At 41.6% G+C, this 21799-nt stretch overlaps 1 protein-coding gene across 1 annotated transcript in view; it reads left to right on the top strand.

Moving 5' to 3' along the window:
- Positions 1-21799, top strand: part of Odad2 (outer dynein arm docking complex subunit 2) — a 154255-nt gene that overhangs the window by 26732 nt on the left and 105724 nt on the right. The gene's annotated exons all lie outside the window — the stretch shown is intronic.

Genomic DNA, 21799 nt, shown 5'->3' on the forward strand with positions numbered 1-21799 from the left:
TGCGGTGAAGCATATTCTGCTCTAAGAGTAAACCAGAGCCCAAATTAGTAAAATTAATTTAAAATCTAATTACCAATAGGATGTCCTCCCCTCTGTCCCAGTTTCCTGGGACATGCCCCTTGGGCTAGTATGCAGATATAAGTGAGTATATACCATTTGAGTCTTTCTGCTTCTGGGTTAACTCACTCATTATGATCATTTCTAGTTCAATCCATTTGTCGACGAATTTTGGGAATTCCTTGTTTTTAATAGCTGAGTAGTATTTTAATGGCTAAATCAAATGTAAGGGTCAGCAAATAAAAACATTTCACTCTTTCTACCTAGCTATATTCAATGCTATCAAAGCTATACTAGTCAAAACATCAGGATACAGCTATAAGAACAGATACAGTGGCCAAGGGAAGAGAATGGAGCCAGGTGACAGAGATGCTGAAGAGCAGCTCTTTGCAGCTGGTGGCTTCTGGCAGAGGTATGGGAAGGAAAGGACTAAGCTCTGTCTAAGGGTAGGCCACTAAGAATTTGATCATGTTCCAGTGAGTATATAGATAGCACAAAGTGGATTTGTTGTTGTTTTTTTATTTTGGGGGGAAAGGTCACAAGTTGGGGTAGACATAGAAGGACTGGAAGGGACTGTGATCGGGGTGCATGCTGTGAAACTCTCAGAGAATCAGTAAAAGTGTTATGTGGAAGAAAAACTCACAATGAAAAAAGGATAATCTCTAGTCACTTGTGTTGGAGCAACTGAAGATATACCTGCAAATGAATGCGATCGAAGAGACTGTGGGTACATCTCAGTGAGGAAAGAGCTTGCTGCACAAGTGTGAGGGCTGGAGTTCATGTCTTTAGTGCCCGTGTAAGGACCTGGCAGGTGTACAGACCTGCTGGTAGCCCAAGAGCTTGGGAGGAAAAGACAGAGTCCCTGGAGCTAACTGGGTAGTCAGACTAGCTGTGAGACTGAAGAAGACGGCACACATTATCCTGCGCCAGAGACGCAGTCATCATGGCCTCCTGCAGCGAGTCGGGGGTCTCAGCTTCTCCTGCTTAGGCCTGCCTATGCCAAACTAGAACATCCTACATCAGTCCTATAGTGGAGAATGGACAATTCAACCCTGCTAGGACTTAGTTCTCTCTAAACAATGTCAATGCATCTACTGAAAGAACAAAGGTGACTTGAACAAACAAGAAAGAACGAGTGAATGCAACCAATAAATACTCCAGACATGCACAGAAAAAAACACCCATGAAAAACCAAGACTATGAATCTCCTCCAAAAATATTAGTCCCATAATAATGAAAATGACCTGGAAGAACTTCCAGAGAAATAATTCAAAAGAATGTTTGTAAGTGCGTTCAGACAACTCAAGGGAGACATGCACATATATGACTACAGAGCATGAACAACAAGATGAAAGCGATAAGAAAACTAACCCAAGATATGAAAATAGAATTTATTAAAGAGAATTTCTGGGGGAAAAAAGAAACTTGAAATGATGTTGGAAGTGAAAAATTAATAAGCCAGTTAAGAACCTTGGTGGAAAGCCTCTGGACAGTGGGTCGTGTTGGAATCACGGAATTGGGCTGGAAGGAAAGTGAAATTCGATGAGAAATTTGTAAAAAGTGAAGAGAGCCTGGGAGAGCTTGGAGACACCATAAAAGCCCTGACTTCCAGATACTGGGCATATAATGAAAAGAATACCTCAGAGAAAGCATAGAGAATATTTTCAATATTTTTATGGAAAAGAAAAAAATCCCCAAATCTAGAGAAAGTGATACTCATCTACATACCAGAGACCTACTGAAATACAAATAGGACCAGAAGAAAACTCTCATGACACATTAAAGTTGCAAATTAAAAATGCAGAATAAAGAAACAGTATTGAAAGCCACAAGAAAGATCAAGTCACTTAGAAAGGTAGGCTCATAAGAATAAGACCCAATTTAACTGAACAGTCAAAGCCAGAAGGGCCTGGAAAGATGTATTTCAAGTTCTGAAGTATCACAGTTGCCAGTTTATACTATTATACCTAGCAAAAGTATCTATTAACATTGAAAGAGAAATAAAAACTTGCCATGATACAATGCTAGTAGGAGGGAAAATTGATGCCACCATGGACATCAATGTGGAGGTTCTTGAGAAAGCTAAAAATAGATTACCACACCAAATTTATAGTTCCTGAGCATATTCTCAAAGGATCTTATATCCCACTGTAGAGATACTTATTTCTCCAATCTTCGTTGCTTCTGTGTTCACAACAGCTCGGAAGTGAAACCAGCCTAGATATCTATCAACTCATAAATGCATAATGATAATGTGACACATATAAACAATGGAATATTATTTGGCTATGAAGAAGAATAAAATTATGAAATTCTCAGGTAAACAGATTAAGCTGGAAATAATCCTTCTGAATGAGGTAACATAGACCCAGAAAGACCAATGCTGCATGTTCTTGCATAGTAGATCGAATCTTTAGATGTGTGTGTGTGTGTGTGTGTGTGTGTGTGTGTGTGTGTGTGTGTGTATGTAAATCAGAGTAGCCACAGAAGGCAGAAAACTAGTAAGGAGACATAAGAGAGATTTCCTGGGAATGGGGATAGCATGAAGGTGGTTTAACAAAAAAGTGGAATAAAAGAAAATGGGTTAAATTAGGTGGGAGATGGCAGAGCAGGATGGGGCAGAGGAGGGAGTGTGGGTGGGATAAGTCACAATGAAGACTTTTGAAAACGTCTACTGAATATAGAAGCCTTCTATTGTAGAAACTTTCTAAGACATAGACACATGTAAAAGGAGTTTAAAGGAAATTCCTCTCCCCTGCATTGCAGTACTACAGTACAAGTTATGGATAACTTGTTTCAGGAGTTTGTCAGTGAAGTCTCATACCCTCCTGAAACATTGCAGAACACTTCCATTGCTCATGGTTACTGTAGAACTGATGATAAAGACCCTGTTACTGAAGACACCATATACTTAAGTCATAGAACACTGAGAATTGAAGCTTGTACCAATCTGCACGCTTCATCCCTACTGGCTAACTTTCACAATTTTGAAACTATGCATGTGGACCAGGGAAGAAATGTTATCAACAACCTTACCAGAAGTGAACCCTACGAGCTATAATAAGGCCTGGCAAGATATGCCGCTGGTTCAGTAATGGCATGAATGTTATGGAAGTAACCAAACACTTTCTAATTGGATTTACCTTCTCCTGAAGAAGAAACGTATGCCTTGTGTCATTGACTGGATCAAAAATTCGTGGTTGGCTAGGTCACAGGTGCTAAGCAGGATCTAATCATATTCTTCTAAATGGAAATATTATTAAACTTTCTCCTAAGTTCTTGTTTTTATATCTAAGGATTAGTGTGTCTCTCAAATTTTATCAGAAAAGGTTCATTTTGAAGCAAATGGTGGTTAAATGAAACAAAGACCCACAGCAGTTTGACATGCACAGAATTAGTTACTGTAGAGCGCTCATCTCTAAATTGGAAACCTGTATCACACTTTATCCCCTCAAGGCTCAAGTACGATCAGCAAAGATTGGGTGTAAAGATTGTAAGAGCCAGAAGTAGTGGATTATAGCGGTGAAATAATATTTGTCAGACATGACAGGACTGTTGAACACATGAGCTCACAGCCTCTGTGACTTCCTGCATAAGATCAAGCCAGGAAAAAAATCCCTTCATGGATGTGGAAGGGCCTCATGAAGACCGACCCCTGCAAACCGGAAATTGATGGCTTCTGGGGAGAGTCAATCTTTTACAGGGACGTTGTGCTCTACCGTGTGGTTCTGCCTCCATACACACAGTGGGCTCAGAGTTCTGTTATTTGGTTTTCGCTGTTATTTTTTTTAAGGGTACGGGGAATTTGAGAGGAATTGAGAGGAGGGTAATGACGAGTTGGAGATGAAGGACTGTGGAAGCTGATCAAAACACATTATAGCCAGATGTGAAATTCTCGAACAATAAAAAGAAAAAAAAAATCCCTGTATTAACCTCTAGTCTCTGCAAACATGTTCACATGGACAGGCACAGATGTGTATATCCAAGTTCATATGAACAAGGCCATATACACACATACATGCAAAGATAAGGTGAGAGTTGACTCTGTACACCATATACAAAAGAAACTGAAAGTGGATCACCTGAAATTACAAAGCTACTAGAGAGAAGGAGGGCTGTTCTCTTGGGTAATGGTCTGGGCAGAATTTCTTTAACGTGGCTTCAAGAATGGAAGCATGAAAAGGAAAACAAATGGACCCGAGTTAAACCGAGGAGCAAAGGTGACACGAGAGTGAAGCGACATTTCGTAGCTTGGAAAAGGTGTTTGCCAACTGTATGTCTGATGAGAGACTAACACACAAAATATATAAAGAATTCAGTTCAGTTGCAAGAAAGCAATCCATTTAACAGACACATGATCTAACGGGCATTTCTTCAGAGCAAGCCTATTATTCAGTGGTGAAGACACATCAAAAAAATGGTCATCATTACTAAGTATCAGGGAGATGAAAAACAAAGCTGTAAGATAGACCCTCCTACCTGCCTGAGAGACTGTTGTCACAAAGAAAAGATAATGCATACTGGCAAGGGTATGGAGAAAAGGAGACCCTTGCACAGGGTTGGTGGACTAATACAGCTATGGCCAAAAAATAAAATGGAGATTCTTGGATAACTGAAAAGAGAAACACAGCCCACGCATCCTACTGTAGGGCATGTGCAATGGCTAATCTTGGCTGTTCCTTTGACATGCCTGGGAAAGGGGAACCTCAAGTGAGGGCTTGCTTCCATCAGATTGGCCTGAGGGTCTGGGGCGGGGGACAATTTCTTGATTGCTAACTGATGTAGGAGAGCCTAGCTTACTGTGCCTTGTGCCATCCCAGGGCGGGTGAGCCTGGACTATATAGGAAGGGGAGCAGAAAATGACCCTGGAGGCAAGACAGCCAGTGGCAATACTCTGTTATTATGGTTCTTACTACTTAAAAAAGTAGGAATAGATTATTAGGGAAATACGGAATACCTGATGATTTGAGGAGTTTCTGAGAAGTTCTACAAATTTCAATTGTGAAAAAAAAAAAAAAAAAAAAAAGGTCCAATCTTGAAAATTCTTGTTTTTGAGGGGTGACATTTGAAAGTGCTAGCGGAGTACAAGTGGATGTGTGGCACACACAGCACAGGACATTTTGCCAGGATTGTGCCTGCTCCTTGACCTAGCTACGGATCTGCCCAAGCCCTCTTCTCTTCATTTGTCTGGGGGAGAATGGGGTCTCAGTAAGTAGCCTAGGCTGGCCTTGTACTTGTGACCACCCTGCCTGTACCTTCTGAGTGCTGGGATCACAGGCTCCAGCCACCATGTCTGATGCCTTTTCTAACTCTTACTTTTTCGGCCAGGGGAAAACTGGCATCAGTCAAGGTTGCAGCCCATGAGACTAAAGTGCCGTCCTGAGTATAGAAGGCCGTTCATGTTCAAACATGGCCTTTTGGAAGAAGAGTCGGAGGAGAACCTTGATGTTTTCTCAGGGTCCAGTGTCTTCTTTTCCCCCCTGAGTCAAAGGGGGCAGAACCATGAGAACAGCAGAGAGGCAGAGCAACGAGGTAGGCAGAAGCATGGTTTTTGATGGTGGAAAGGTGTCAGTGGGACTCTACACACCAGCTCAGCAGTTTTGGGTGGGGTGACAACACTTTCATCAATTTCACTTTCCTCATTGGTAAAGAAGGATGAAAGTGTCCAAATGTTAGGACCAAGATGGATACTAAACGCAACATAACACACCTCAAGTGCTTAGCACGGAGTCCTCAGTAACTGCTGACAGTGGTAGCTATTTTTGTGCTGTGTGATTATGACCATAGAAGTTGCGTGGTGTGGCACTTCCCACACTGGCCCAGGGGGTACTCGAATTTTGCTTTAAATGTTCTAGGAAAACAATCAAAAGAGGAAAACACAGTGAGTTAATATATTGAAGGATAGACTTACCGTCGTTAAATAAAAAGAAGCAAGTTACCAGTGATTCTGGTGCTAAGAGCTGGTAGAATTTTGGCCCTTAGGGTCAAATGGGAAGGCACTGGGCATGGAAGCACATGGCATCCTGCTGGGAACTAGCAAAGAATGTCCTAATAGCCTGGGTGTAGAACGCTACCTTGAGTCATTCGGCTACTTAGGATAAATCCACATAGCATTTGGGCCAAATGGGGATGTGCTGTTTCTGTCCCAGAGCAGCTAAGGAAAACATTTATTGATGAAGTGCTACTTAGGCTCACACAAGTTATTCATCAGGAAATCATGTGCAAATGTGATACTTTTGGCCAGACACTAAATTGCTTGGAATTCTTATAGCTCCCACAGGTAAATACTCTTAACATAGCCAATAAAAGGGAAAGTGGATCTACAAATGATTTCAAGGTTTTTGACACAGGTAACTGTTTTATTCAGAGACACAAAAGGATATTAAAAAGTCTCTGAAATGCAAAATTAGATGTCCCTAGGTAATCTCAAAATAAATACACCTGACATTTTAATTTATAAAATTATGGCTCCAATGTAGGCTTAAACTAGCAGAGAAATGGCAATCTTGACATGACTTTCTCCCTACCATTTTCTAAGGATAGAATGTCTGTGATGTTGAAAAAAATTGATGAGCTCATTAATATTGAAACAGGTCAATGGACTGTAGCTTATTATTTATCCAGTGCTATGAGCTCAGATCCTGGCACATAAGAAAAGGGAGTTGATATTGAATTATTTGGCTTTAACCTACATTCACTTCAACTTGCAAAAGTTTACACACATGTGCACACACACACACACACACACACACACACACACACACACTCCTGGTATTTTAGAACAGAACCTTATTTTTTTATTTTTTTTTTTTTTTAGTTTAAGGAATATGCTGCATTTTTTCCACACGTCAACCTTCCAATCCCTTTCATCTGCTAGCTGATGAGTTTGCACACAGTCTCCCACCCAAGTACCACCCAGGCCAACCCATCCTAGCTCCCAACTTCATGCATGTTCCGGGTGGAATGGCCATAGGCTGTACTCTAGTTCTAAAGGAAGTGCCACACTCCTTTCAGCAGTTCCTGATGAGTACACCCTGTACTCTGCTGCCATGATGGCTCAGGTTGGCCAGCTTCTTGACTGCTTCTTCTGTGCAGAGGTGCTACTTAACTCGCTTCTGTATCTGCAGGCTTCCTTGCTAAGGATCATGAGCTTGATCTTGAACGTCTGCCTACACGGTGCAAAGGAGTCTGAGGCTCCTGGTGCAGCTCTCCTCTGTCCTTACCCCCAGCAGCTCATCTTGCCTCCCAGTCAGAATCCCTTCAGTGGATACTGCTCCTCCCTCTCCATCTTTTTAGCTCCCTTTCTCCTTATAGATAACCCTTTTATTTTTGCATCTGCTGTCCTGATACAGATACCCTGTCTTCCACTGGCTAACAGTGTTTTATAATCTTGCAAGGCAAACATTTTCCCAATAATTAAGAGGCAACGGTTTGTTAATGTCTACACTCTCTCTCAATTTCTTCTGAGTCCCTGGTGTCACATTCACTTCTAAGTGATGTCTCATTCACTTCTAAGCCTGATATATAGGAAAACTCCTGAAATAAGAGAACCATTTGTTGTGGGAAGGAGGGGTTAGCATTCATAAAAGCTTTTGTAAATTGAGACAGATGGATTGTCTCTGGTAAAGCTGGGTGGGACATAGGAAAGTAGAAATACACAAGCTTGTCTTTGAAAAACATTAATCTACATGGCCTTAAACTAAAGACTTCACCCAAGGATAAAATATTGTGAGACTCCATTTCTGTATGGATCATGTCCAGAATTTGGCTTGAAATTGAAGAGGAAATGAAAGCAGTTAGGGTAACGTGAAGGGCATGGTGGGTTACAGTAAAAAGGGTGATGGTACAGTGTCCTCTGGTAGTTTTCAGGGGTTGCTAGAGCATCTGGGATCATGCTTTTTTCACCTGTTGGTGTTAGTGGGGTTATTACCTGGGGAGAACCTGTCTCACTCTGTCCTCAGCTATAGGTTCAGTGAGGGATGTTAAGAAGCAATGTGGGAGTCACTGAAGGCTTGTGCTCAGCAGGACTGACCCTTGCACACTTATATAATAATAGAGGAATGCAAAGTGGGTTCCCAGGGCCATTTCTCCAGATGTCTGTCCCTCTCCCTGAACAGTTTTGCTAGGAGAATGGGCAGGTTGATGATAAAAAGCATTAGGTTAAAAAGATGTGTCCAGTAGCAAGTGAAGAAAAAATGGTGCTGAGTGGAAAGGAACAGGCCAGTGACTAGGGGTTGCATTGAGGAGAGAGACTTTTCAGCATCATACACAGGAGGTCCACTCTCCATCATTAAATTCATAAAACACCTGTGTACATTTCATTTCACAGACCCACAAACCATGGCAGTTACTCTTCTGTTCAGTTCAGTATCCACAAGTTCAGAATTTAAGAGCATGAAAAATAAAGGTTCCTGGAAGTTCTCTAGGTTAATAAGTAAGAGAACTGACTTCAGAGTAACATTTAAATATATTCGTATTGCAAAGGCCACTAGGCTATTGCTTTAGGGGAGACACCCAGGGCTCCATAAAGTGAGTTTCTTGGCAATAAATATGTTTCTGGCTTGAAAACTTTGTTGACAATACATTATTGGGGCTCTGTTACACACACACACACACACACACACACACACACACACACACACACAGAGAGAGAGAGAGAGAGAGAGAGAGAGAGGAGAGGGAGGAGAGAGACAGAGCTCCTAACTAGTTAACAAGTTCGGAGTGGTAATTGGGAATTAAATGGGGTTTTTTTTTTTTTCATCATAGGAATTTGATGTACTTTGCAATCTATTACACTTAATTAAATTCCATTCCCATTACTTGTGTCTTAGGTTTGGAGTGGCAGGAGGTTTGATCCTTGTTTCATTGGTGGAAAAGCTGAGAAATCCTTTTGCCTTAGGCCACACAGAAGGCAGCTGCGGGCTGGGACCACATCCAGCTTCTATCTTTATTGCCTGTTGCCTGGTGATTCTGTCCCACTGTCAAGAAACTCAGGACCCACCAGGCCTGTAGACATTGCTTCACCATCTTCTCTCTCATTTGCATTGCTGCATTTGAGTGAGAGGCTGAACGGGAGCCTCTTATAAAGGGAATTCTTGGTATTCATTTTTGGAAGGCAGCATTGGTGCGTTCTTTGACTAGGTTCTTCAGAGAGCGAGAAAAGTGATGGGCCACTTAAAAAGGGCCACTTGAGAATGGAAAGCAGTGGTCACTGTTCACATACCCAGCAAACTATAGCTGCTGAAGAAGTGTCGCTGTCCAGAGTAATAATTTTAAGGTTGTACGTGTTATCTCACTCATGTGGGTTACCTTTAAAAACATCAGTGCTCAGAGACAACATGAGTAAAAAGCCATTAAACATGACCTGTTGGAGCATCTGGGAAGATGGCTCAGCTGACTGTGTTTGCTGTGCAAGCCTGAGCACCTGAGCTTGGATCTCTATATAGTGGCGTAATGCTGCAAGCTCAGGACTGGAGACTGCACAGAGACAGATGACTCCAGAGGCTCACTGGCAGCCACTGTAGCCCAAAGAGAGAGCCTTGTGTTCAGAGAGAGACTCTGATTAAAAAAATATAGGGAAGGGTAATTAAGGCATTCCGATGTCAACTTCTGACGTGTACATATTGCCTCCCCTGATATTACCTATTATAAATCATACTTAAATCCTATTATCTATAAAATTTTTACAGTAGTACACATTTATGTATCCATAAACATACCTTTTAGACCTACATGAAATGTGTGTTATCTATAAGCTCAGATTGTTCAAACATTTTCCCCATTGCAATGTTTCACTTACTTATTTGTAAGCGGCACAATGTAGGTTTGGAGGTCAGACGGACAACATGCCAGACTCAATTCTATCTTTCCACCCTGTGCCTTGAGTTCAAAATGATGTTACCAGGACTCACAGGGTTTTTTTGTTTGTTTGTTTGTTTGCTTGGTTTGGATTGCTTGTTTGTTTGTTTATTTTTAATTACAAAAGGCGATGAAGGGAGGAGAGCAAACCTTCCCATTGTGAATCTGCACTGTGTTTAGCTTCCAAGGTTTTATCCTTCTTTCTTGTTCTGTCTGTCATATAAGGGGTGGGTGAGCAGAGGAACAGGTGAGCTCCGTGACGCAGTGCTGCATCACCACGGCAGCCTGGCTACTAAAAAGTGACAATGCCAACCATTTCCTGATGGGCACAGTGGTGTATGCCTGTGCTTCAGTGACTCACTCCATCCTAGGAACTGGATGTTGTCAGTGAGGGCAACATGGCAAGGCCCCGTGTCAAAAGCAAAGATCAAAACAAAACATCAGCAGAGAGAGGGAGAGAGGGAGGGGGGGGGAAAGGGGAGAGAGAGAGAGAGGGAGAGAGACGAGATAGAGAAGAGAGAGAGAATACAAATCCCTACAAAGTGCTAGACATGTGCTTAGGATGCTCAAGGCTCTGGGTTACATCCCGCAACACCCTCTCTCTCCAAGTAGGAAAGAACATCTCAGGAAAAGTCCGCAAGCTTTAACACATTTACTAATTCATTCATTCTTTATGTGTCTGTTTGTGAGCAGATAGTGTGAGCTAGCTGTTTAGCTTTTCATAAGATGTTTGTACTGCAAAAATTTGATATTTAAAGCAGTTAATGTAACGATCTGAACATGTAACGGATTTTCGAGGTGATCCACTCCCTGATGTAGCTCTTGCACCATATTTATTCCTAACACTGTGCTTTTCTCCGAAATCTGTTCAACTGCAGAAAATTTCCTCTGGCTGGTTCCCAGTTTGTGTAATGTGAAGGACTGCTTTGCTTGTTGTTTTTAAAAATATGACTTCATGTTACAGACACTTTTATAGTAAAAAACTAAACAGGAGTGAGCGGCACCCAACTTGGCCTAGCTCATGCACTTTACATCTGCATATAGATAGCTCTGCCATAACCATTAGTAGACACTGTGTATTTGCAGGAAAATAGGAGCTTCAAGTCCTTTCCTGGTCCACTAGCCTTTGAGATTTATGCTGGCAAGGCTCCTTTCCCAGTCTTGCTCCCTGGGTGGGTGTGCCTGTCTGCTGTGGCCTGCCAGTATTTCTGCAGTGTGCCAAACAGCAGCATATGTGGGATATGTGTGTGTGTGTATACATATATATCCCCTATTTGGTTTAAGCTCTTAGAAATTATAGAAATAGTGCATGCTCACTATGAAGACCCAAGCTGGGTAAATAAAGACTTCCTTATAGATATTTCAGAATTTGCACAAATAAAGTCACACTTCTTTGTTTGCTTTTTGAGACAAGATCTTACTTGCTAGACCAGGCTAGCCTGAACCTCAATAGTTAGCTTGGGCTGTCTGTGCACTAATGGCAATGCTGGGCACTGACACTGTAGGAGCAAACCATCATGCTCAGCTTACGTCTTTCTTTTTATATTTAATATTGTGCTTTGTTTTGGCCCTTTTAATTACTATGTAGTGTTTCCTTATAGGTAAGCATTTATTTGTTTAGCAGTTCCCTTAGTGTTAATGTATAAATTTTACTCTAGTTATACTGCAAATATCTGGGTGCATTCCTTAGATACATGCACTACTTCTGTGGGATGGATTCTTAAAAAGGTAGTGTGGGAATACAAATTCTTGAGAATTCTAATGTGGAGTTGTTTAGTGTGTGGGATTTTTTTTTACTTAAATAAGAGGTGAACAAATTTTAGCCCTGTATAATGATACACACCTATAATCCCAACACTGAGGAGGCAGAGGCAGGAGATTGAGTCCAAAGTGTGTCTGAGTTATATAGCAAGTTCAAGGGGCTAGCCTGCACTATAGAGCTAGACCCTGTGTGGTAGTTAAACTCAATTGTCTACTTAATGAGATTTGGAGTCACCAGGGGGGACAAGCCTTGGGCATGCCTGATTAGGTAAACTAAAGAGAGAACCTTCCCTGTTGGTGGCTCTATTCTCTAGACTGGGGCTTAGGCCAATAAAAGGAGAGTGAGCTGAGGGCATGAATTCCTTTCTGTCTCCTGACTGTAGGTGTGATGTGACCAGCCACTTCAAGCTGCCATCTGGTTGGTCTGTACCCTTTGTCTATGAACTTAAACTTCTTATCCATGAAACTGCTTTTGTTAAGGTGGCTTATGACAGCAGCTGAAAAGACTCTGAGGTCCTCTGTCTTAAAAAGAAGTAATAAGAATCTGTACAATATGCACACACTTAAGACATTGAACAGGTTTGGGCTGGGAAGATGGATTGGGGCTAAAGTACTTGCCTTACAGATCTGAGGACCTAAGATTGGACCCCTAGAATCCACCCCTGGCACCCACATGAATCATCAAATGTACATATTAAATATGTACAAATGTTTGCATATCAACTTTTTCCAGAGCAACATTAGTTTTGGGAGTGCGTTTCATGGATATGTTCGTATTGGTGTGTGTACATGTATGTGTGCAGGTATACAGGTGTGTCAGGCAAGAAGTCAACACTGTTTGTCTTCCCACATTATGAGCTCCAAGGTTCCAATTGTTTCCCCATGGTCCCAGTGCTGGGACCCCAGGCTCCCAGGTTCAGGCCCTTGTGCTTGGGCAAAAGGGACTGAGCCACCTCCCCAGAGTCAATAAGGTTACTTTCAAAATGAAAGAACATGCTCAGCCTGAAGTTTGAGAAGACTTACTATTTTTTTTTCTTTTAAAGGGGACTAATGATGGAAGTTTTAGTGTACAGAAAAGAAAATTTGTTATGTCTCTGCAATAAACACATGTCAGCATTCTACACTAACAGTGTTTTCGACTCTCGATATTGAGTTGAACCGTTCAAGGGTGTTAAGATGAAAGCAAACAAACAGCAAACCCCAATGCCCAGGCGGCCGTTCACGTGGGTTTGGTTGAATTGGTCTGAGATGGGGTCTAGATACTGAGTCTTTAAAAATGTCTCCAGGACAATGAGGTCCTTCATCGGGGGTTAAAATCGACGGCTACAAGGTCTCATGAGTTTTCAGTGTTTTTCATTTTTGCTAGTGTGTTTTCTTTGGGCTTGCATATTGCTGACCACTAAGAAGGCTGTTAATTGTTGTCATTTGTCATATGACATTGTATCATATCTTCACCTTTTGTTTTATGCGGCATTTTATTCTTGATGACACAAATGAACCCTTTGGCTACTCTACTGATTGCTGGCATCTTCCATCAAAGTATCACAAAACTTCCTATCTACAATTTGTTTCCTTAATAAGGCTTTAATAAAGCTAGCTAAGGATGGCAGAAATATTTTTACTTCTGGTGGACATCTGTGTGTGTGTGTGTTCAAATTTTATTTTACTTTATTTTATTCTGTTGTTAATATTTTTCTCAGTTTTATAAGCTCTTTGAGAATTTTCTAAGTGTGTTTGATCACATTCACTCCTCCACTAACTCCCCCCAGATCCAGCCCCTTCTTCTTTACCTGCTCAATTTCATGTCTTTTTTCATGTTTTAGGCCCATCAAGTACAATTTGTCCTTCCCATATATTCTTAATGTGCGGTTTTGCTTGGAGCATAGTCAACCTACGATGGGCTGACTCTTAAAGAAAATGGAACCCTTCTTCTAGCAGTTGCCAATAGCTCCCTGCTAGGAGTGGTACTCCTTGCCACCTCCCATCTCCAGGCCGGTATTTTGTGTGACTTGAGCTTGCACGGCTCTTGTGCATATTGTCACAACTGCTGTGGGTTCACATGTACACCTGCCCTTCTACGTGCAGAACACACTGATTCCCTGTAGTCAGCCATGGCCTCTGCGTAGAGTACCGTAATGAAGGCATAGAGCATACCATCAGTAAAACCACACAAGACAGGATCTCAGACCTGGAGAAACATGTGTCCGTCCAGCTACGAGAAACTTACAGGGTTTTTTTTTTTTTTTTTTTTTTTTTTAGCTTTTAAAATAAGCCCAGATCTAACGTATTTGGGTTCGCAGATATGTATTATAGGCAATATCCAACTACTTTTTGCCTCTGTTAGTTGTCAACACAGGCTATTGGCTCATCTGCCCTGCCCTGCAGTGGCCTTGTACCACCACTAGAGACATTGTCACGCTCAGAGGAGTTTCCTGCTTTATTTAGTGCCTAGGCTGGTTCCATACTGTACGGCTTTGATGTATTTTAGTATTTGCTTGTTTTCAGTATTTAAAAAGCAATTTTTGTATATTTCTATTTCTACTATTTTTGTTGTTGTTTTGCCATAGGATCACACTGGATAGGTCAGATTGCCCCAAACCCATGACTCTCCTGCCTCATCTTCCAGTCTAGCTTCACACCTGTTACCTTCCTGTCTCAGCCTCCGGAGCTCAGGGGTTCCTGGCGTATGCCACCACGACTGGCATCAGGTCACCTTTATAATGAGTTAAGAATCATGTTTAAAGGGAAAAATGTTTGAGATTCCAGTTGATTCACATGAATTTGTAAGTTACTATTGAGTGAATTAATTTTTTTCTTTTTCTTTCTTTCTTTCTTTCTTTCTTTTTTTTTTTTTTTTTGATTTTTTTGAGACAGGGTCTCTCTGTGTAGCGTTGGCTGTCCTGGACTCACTTTTGTAGACAAGGATGGCCTTGGACTCACAACAGTCCACCTGCCTCTGCCTACCAAGTGCTGGGGTTAAAGGCGTGCGCCACCATGCTTGGCTGAGTGAATTAAGTTTTTAATAACATCGAGTCACCTCATTTAAGCTTGGTGTGACCCTCTAATTCATTGTCATTTTCATTCTTCACTAAAGTACAGAGCTTTCCTCTATACATAGTAAACCTTTCTTGTGAGATTTATTCATAGATAGTTCTACTGTTATTAATACCAACATGCGGATTTTTTTCACGTTACCTATTTTGATTTATTATTCTGGGGCTATGGGTGCCAGGTCATTCGTTTTATCCTTGTCTATAGCTACTTTACTGAACTATTCTATTAAATATTGTCATTATTGAGTTCCTTGTCTTGTAACTTTTTAGGAAGGCAATTACATTTGCTACAACTTTTCCACAGTGTAGTCACTAACATGATCCAGTAAATTGTTAATTTCCACAAATGTTCCTCGGCTATTTCAAAGGAATACATGTAGAATCCTAGCATCGCTGCTTACCCATTTTAAGTAAAGAAAAAAAAATTAGCAAGCTTCTGCAATGACAGCCTTGAGTCTAATTTTCATTAAAGACACACACACACACACACACACACACACACACACACACACTTTTCTTTTTCCTTTAAAAAAAATAAACATTATTTTCTCTTTTTCCTTGGGGTTCTGTCAAGTCTTAAGTTTACGAGTGCTGACGCATCAGTATAAAATAGATTTGCAAATAAACAGAAGGCCAAGCAATGGACTTTTACTGCTTTGACTCACTTGGTCATACGCCAGTCACTTGAATACCTTTTGCTATTTCTGATCCTGGGAGACGTCTCCAGGCTCTGCCGGGCTCTGGGCCCTCTGTCATCGTTAACGAGCAGACGCTGAAAGGAGTTGGGTATTTTTTTTTTTTTCCTGAGTGGTATTTTTGGAGGGAAAATGCCGAGAATATCCAGCGCCAGCTGCGTGTGCTGTGGTGGCGATGTGGCTTCTTTAACAGGTAACCCTCTACTTCTTAATCACAGGAGGTGGGGGGCGCGACAAGAGAAGCGTCTGGTGGGATTGTGTCTTCCTCACTGTCCCACTGGGCCGAGGGGATCCCTGACAATACATGCCTACGAGGACCCTGCCTGTACATTGCCCTCTGGGGTTTCCTCTTATAGTACCCTTTCCCGGACAGAGGAAAACTCAGCAAATTCAATTCTAAAGTCCCCTTGTGGTACATGCTGAGTCGCTTCAGCCACTCCAGACTCCGTCTCTTCTCTGGAACTTTTTGGTAAGCCAGATGTTTCTGCACGTACGCGCTTAGCTCTTCCAGCCGGGAACTCCCACAGCTGGGGTGATCTTTCAGAGATGTCGTTGGCTCATCCTGGCCGATCCATCCTGGTGTGGTGGCACACGCCACAGTCCCTCTGTTAAGGAAAGTAGATGCCCGAGGAGTAGGAGTTGAAGGCTGTTCTTGTCTGTAGAGTGAGTTGAAGGCCAGCCTGGGCTACTGAGGGAGACCCTGTCTCAACTTATTAAAGATTACAACCTCCAGGGCGGCCCCTGGGCAGGAGCTGCACTTGCCCACTTGGGTTCCTGGCTCATCACGTCCCACATGACCACTCAGGGAATATTATTCCACACTGACTCTAAGAGACCTTAACCAGGCCTCACTCCACGTCACACGGGGCTTCCGCACATATATCACATCCCCTCCTCTGCTACCAGGGAAAACTCCTACCCTCCACACAGATTTCTGTTTAGACATCCTTCCTCTGTGTCAGGGTGGCACAGGTTCATCCATGCTGCGCATGCTCCTGCTTTGTGCTACTTTCCAGACAGCATTTCACTCGTTCTAAACGTAAAGCAGTCCTCTGAGATTTGTAGACGTTGAGTTTGATTAATTTCAATGTGTAGGGGTTTTTTATTTTACTTGCAAACTTTTATAATAAAGTTTATTTTTTTCATTCAGGTGGGCTTTAAAAAAAATAAAACTCTTTCTCTTCTGTAACCCCTTACATTCCAGGAGGGCCAGGAGCAGGTCTGGTTTTGTTTATAGGCATCTAGTGTTTGTCACCAGGCTGGGAAAATAGTGAGCGTGTCAATCACAGAATACAAATTGATTTGAGCTAGCTTGAAAATAGTTATCTCAACACACTGAAAGCTTATTTCTTTCTCAGAGTCAGCGAGAGGGAACATTACACTTTACTGCAGATAGTATAGTATTTCCTTATTTCAAAGATTTTATTGTTTACAAAAAAATAGCTTTATTTCATGCTGCCTTTCAAAAAGAAATGCTGAGTTGGGTAACGGCTCAGTGGAAGCAAAGCGCTTGCTATGCTTGCATGAGGCCAGGAGATAGGATCAATAGTGTTCATGTAAATGCCAGACAAGTTTGGAAACCTGTGTATATATCTTCCCAGCATATGGGAGGTGGAGTCAGGGGATCCTAGAGCAAGCTGGTGAGCCAAAGTATGTGGACTGGCAAGATCAGGTATGGGGTCTCAATTCAATACATGTAAGATGAAGAGAGATCAAGGAAGACAATAATGTCAACGTTTGGCCTCTACATGCATGCACACATATGTGCACCTACACACATGTGAGCATCCATACACCTGCAAAAAAGAAATGTTAGATCAGGTATTAATTCTGTTAAGAGCTTTTACTGCAGGCCAACAGTTTGCTCACTGTAAAGGAATAAAAGCAATTCTTTATTTTTTTTATTTCTTTAGTGCACATGAAAACCAAGTATGACTTGCTTAGCAGTTCCCACGACCATTACTGGAGCATTTATCTTTCCCACCAAAACATGGACTGAAATTGTGGCTTGGGTGTATGTTTAGTATGAGAAGGGCCATATCAGTCCTCAATACTATAAACAAACAAACAAGCAAGCAAACAAAAAAACTGTATAGTGTTCATAATATTATATAAGAGAATAGTAGAGAGAGGTGAGTAAGGTATACAAGTGCAAGAGAGCAGCAGTCATTTTAGCTCTGCACACTGTAAGCTGATTGTGACAGTGGACAAACACCTTCTGGGTGAAGAGAGAAATTTAAGCTGCAGGAGATGGAGGCTGAAGACGGCTGAGCAGGAGCCAGGCCGGAAGTCAAACCAGCAAAAGAATTGCATTCATTTCAGAAATGGAAAAGTTCGCAGGATACATTTCTGAAAACCCTTCAGAAGCTAGTAAAATATATTTTACTATGTTTTCTCCAGCTTTTAAAGCTCTACAGATGCAAGTGTGTGACAAAAAAAAAAAAAAAAAAAAAAAAAAAAAAAAAAAAAGAAAATAAGTATCAGCAGCTAATGATGTTCTTGGCAGATTTAGTTGTGAAAAAGAGACAAAGGTGTGTGGCTTCTGCTCGGCTGGATGTGCACGGGGTCTAGACAAGCATCCAGGATCCTTTACAAAGCTGGTGTTTAGAAGAACGGCAATGGCCAGCGTTTGTGGCTCCGTATGTTGGATATTTTGGCTCCCGTCTTCTGGTATTCATTCTGAAAGATTTATAATCCTTCTGGGAGTGTGGTCAGTGACAAGAGTCGAAGGAAATCCTGAAATGTGGAAAAACTAACTTTTCCTAATATAAAACTGTTCTAAAAAAATCCCTCAAGCTTGTGAATATGTTTCCAGATTTTCAGAAAAAAAAGGCTGATTTACAGAAAGTTTTTTCTATAAGGCTCTAACTTCATACCAATAAATCTGAATATTTTCTTTGATTCTGACATTGGCCTAGACATAGATAATTCAGAAAAACATAAGATCGCACCTTTTGGGCACTTCGTGTAATAAATGGCTTTTTAGAACCACGTATGCTGTTGATTATAGTGAGTGTGACATGATGCTCAAAAGAAAGAAGAGGCTGGAAGGAGAAAGTCAGCAAAGTGGACAAAATACACAAAGACTGCACTGAATGTTAATCCAAAAATTCTACTAAAGAAAAACAGCTGTCAAGAGAAATCTGGATTATGTGCAACCAAGAATGTCCAGACAGTGCAGTCGGGGGTCCCATGTCAGGGTCTCTTCTGCAGCCATGCCTGTCCAAACTCTCCCTGAAGACTTTTTTTCCACCTGCAGCTCCTGGCTTGACTTTCTAAACACGCAATAGAAGAAGCTGGTTCGGAGTCGTCAGCACATCCTGGGCCCGTCTGCTGCCTTTAGCCACGGGAACATTTACTTCCGCATTGGAAGGATCCTTCCTCCCTTGACTTCCACCTTTCTGTGTGTCATTCTGCTTCCTTTACCTGAGGATGAACTAGAAGGCATGTACACTCCTCTGTGAGGTTTCTGCTTCCTTTCTGTCTGTCTTTTCTAGATGGAAAGTAGAAATCAGTTGTACATGAGAGCATTGTGCCCTCCAATAATGGGGCCATTAGCCCAATGCTAAGGAGACGAGGTTTTTAATTTTATACCTTGAAGCTGATGGTAGTTAAATGGTGGCTGTGTTTCTCTTGATAGAAGAAAGAGACATGGAACTATAAGTCATTTCCACGTAGGTGGTGAACTGCTCTTGTCATTATAAACCTCCTCTTTACACAAGGACAATCTGGCGTACCTAAAGGGAGGGAAAACGGCCAGCACCACCTGCACCACAGGGCGTTCCCTTAGAACAAATAAAGCAGGCCTCTGGATCTCTCCCTCTTTGCCCTTTGAAGTACACCATTAAATAATTCCCCCATAGTTTCTTGTCTTACAAGTAATAAGTTATATTAACTTCACAGAGGAATTGTGTATGTGCACGTGTGATATAAGGAGGAATCTTGCTGTTTGCTATTTCTATTCTGTGTAGCCTTTATGTATTATCCATTATATAAAAGTGTATCTTTGGTTGCTAATTTTATCTTTATATGTTAAAATATGGCTAAGTAGAAAGTATAAGTGCATCATAAATATGTATTTTAACATAAATGTACAATGGTTACATTCTCTCTTTCAGTCTGTTAGTCTGTTTTATAACAGTTTGACACACTATCAGGACTTATTAAAGGAAAGACATTTATCTCTCACTATTTTAGAGGCTAGTAAGTCATCCAGCACCATTATTGGCATCTGGTAATGGCCTTCTTGCTCTTTCCATTGGGCAAAGGGCGGCCCATGGAGACAGAATCCACACTCATGCTAACCAATCCAATTCATACTGGTCTTAATCCCTTAATGAAGGCAAAGTCCTCATTACCTCATTAATATCTCAGGTGGTTTTTTTTTTTTTTTTAATTCTAAAGAAGGGCACTTTGCCATCTGTGATAAGTCTCAGTGATTTTTCTCTGTTGGACCACTTGTCTGTTGAGTCACTTACAGCCATGATGTTTCTATTTCCTTCTAAGCTGCACATCTTCAGGTCTTAGAGAATTACTTTCTGCTTCCCCCACAGCCCTCCCAGCCCCTACTCTAGGTTCTGATGTTCTGCTACTTTCCATATTGTCTCCCTCTCCCCAGTTACTCTGTTCTAGAATGTTCCATGTACATATGTGAAGGAAAAACATTTTTCTTCTCCTGTCACACCAAAAGTCCATGTCTTCCTCCATAGATGTTTGCAACTTCAAAGAGTGTGAGGGCTTTTACCCTACAGAAAAACGCCTCTTCTGAAACTGAGGGGCTCCAATGGAGGCTCCTCAAAATGGCCTTCTCTTGTGCTTCTGGTGCCCATGACAAGGCCAGGTGTGAGCCCTGCTCCTCAGTGCATACACACAGGACTTTCACAACACTCCCATCAAGTTTGATGACCCTTCTAGAACCCCTCACAGGCCTCAGGAAAACATGTTCACTGCATGTTCTAGCTTGTTTCCTATTGCCGTGAAAAACACCGTGACCAAAAGCATCTCAGGGAGGAAAAGGTTTGCATCATTTTACAGCTCACAGTCTACCATGCTGGGAAGTCAAGACAGAAACTCAGGGCAGGAACCTGGAAGCAGGAACGGAAGCAGATGCCATGGAAGAGTGCTGCTCACTGGCTGCTTCCTCATGCCTTGTGCAGCCTGCTTCCGTATGCAGCCTAGGGTCACTTGCCCAGGGGAGGCACCCAGGTAGTGAGTGGGTGGGCCTTTTCACATCAACCATCAACCATTAATCAAAAACCACACCTCACACTTGACTACAGGTCAGTTTGATGGAGACATTTGAGGATTTCTGCTTCCCAGATGACCCTAGCTGTGTAAACTTGATCATAACTAACCAGCACATTGGTTAGTTACAAAGAATGTCATTAAGACTTGAAGAGTTGTATCGGGCAAGGGCTTCTCTGCCCTTTCTGGGCATACTCCTCCCTCCTCAGGAATGCCATCTCCTTTGGGATTTTTTATGGAGACTGTTTGATGAAAAATTTAGCCATTACTGACCAACTTAACCTCCACGCCTGCTCCTTTTCATACAGCTAACTGATAAAGTTGCAATTCCCAATCCTTAGGGTTACCTTTTGTCCTCCTTTTTTCCCTAATTTTTTAAAATTATATTTCTTTTTTACATATACCTTTATATTATTACACATAAATAAAATAAGCTAAATATAGCAAGAAGAACCATGAAACAATCAGGAATTATATAAACATTACATTCATAGTGTTTTGGCTCTTTGTGTTTAGCAACCTCAAAGAAAACATCTTTCCTATCTTGATGACTCTAAAATTCTAAATGTAAATCAATATCTCTCATTTCTTATCTTTATCAACTTAAAACATCTATCTAGAACCTAAAAACATCTTAACACCTAAACTACTAAACTGAATCGTAAGGCTAAACTATCTGGTCTTCAGCCCCATCAAAATCTTGAGAAGGAATAAAACTTAATTACCTGAGTAAACCAGAAATGCAGGTGAGCAGCTTCCAAAATGAGAAAACGACAGAGACAGTTTGCTGTCTGAACAGTCACCCCAAACTCTCTATAACGTTCGAGCATCATCTTCAGCCTCCTGTCCTCTTGAGCACAGCCAGAATCCTGACCTCAAACAAAGGAGACCAGCCAACACAATAGCGTGTAAAGGACATGTATCGCTTTGAAGATTACAAGGATTTAAGAATTGTGTGCCAGGAAACTGGGCAAAGACCAAAAGAATGCATTTCTCAATCTTAGTAAGGGAAAATTTCAGAAGTAAAATTCATTGCCCAGTGCACCAATCAAGAACTGGGGGTCCACTTACTGCCTCAACATACAACTTCCATCCTTCAGTAACTCTCTTAAGGTGCGCCCCTGGACTCTA

The sequence above is a fragment of the Acomys russatus genome, chromosome 9 (genome assembly GCF_903995435.1).
Source record: "Acomys russatus chromosome 9, mAcoRus1.1, whole genome shotgun sequence".
NCBI classification, from domain to species: domain Eukaryota; kingdom Metazoa; phylum Chordata; class Mammalia; order Rodentia; family Muridae; genus Acomys; species Acomys russatus.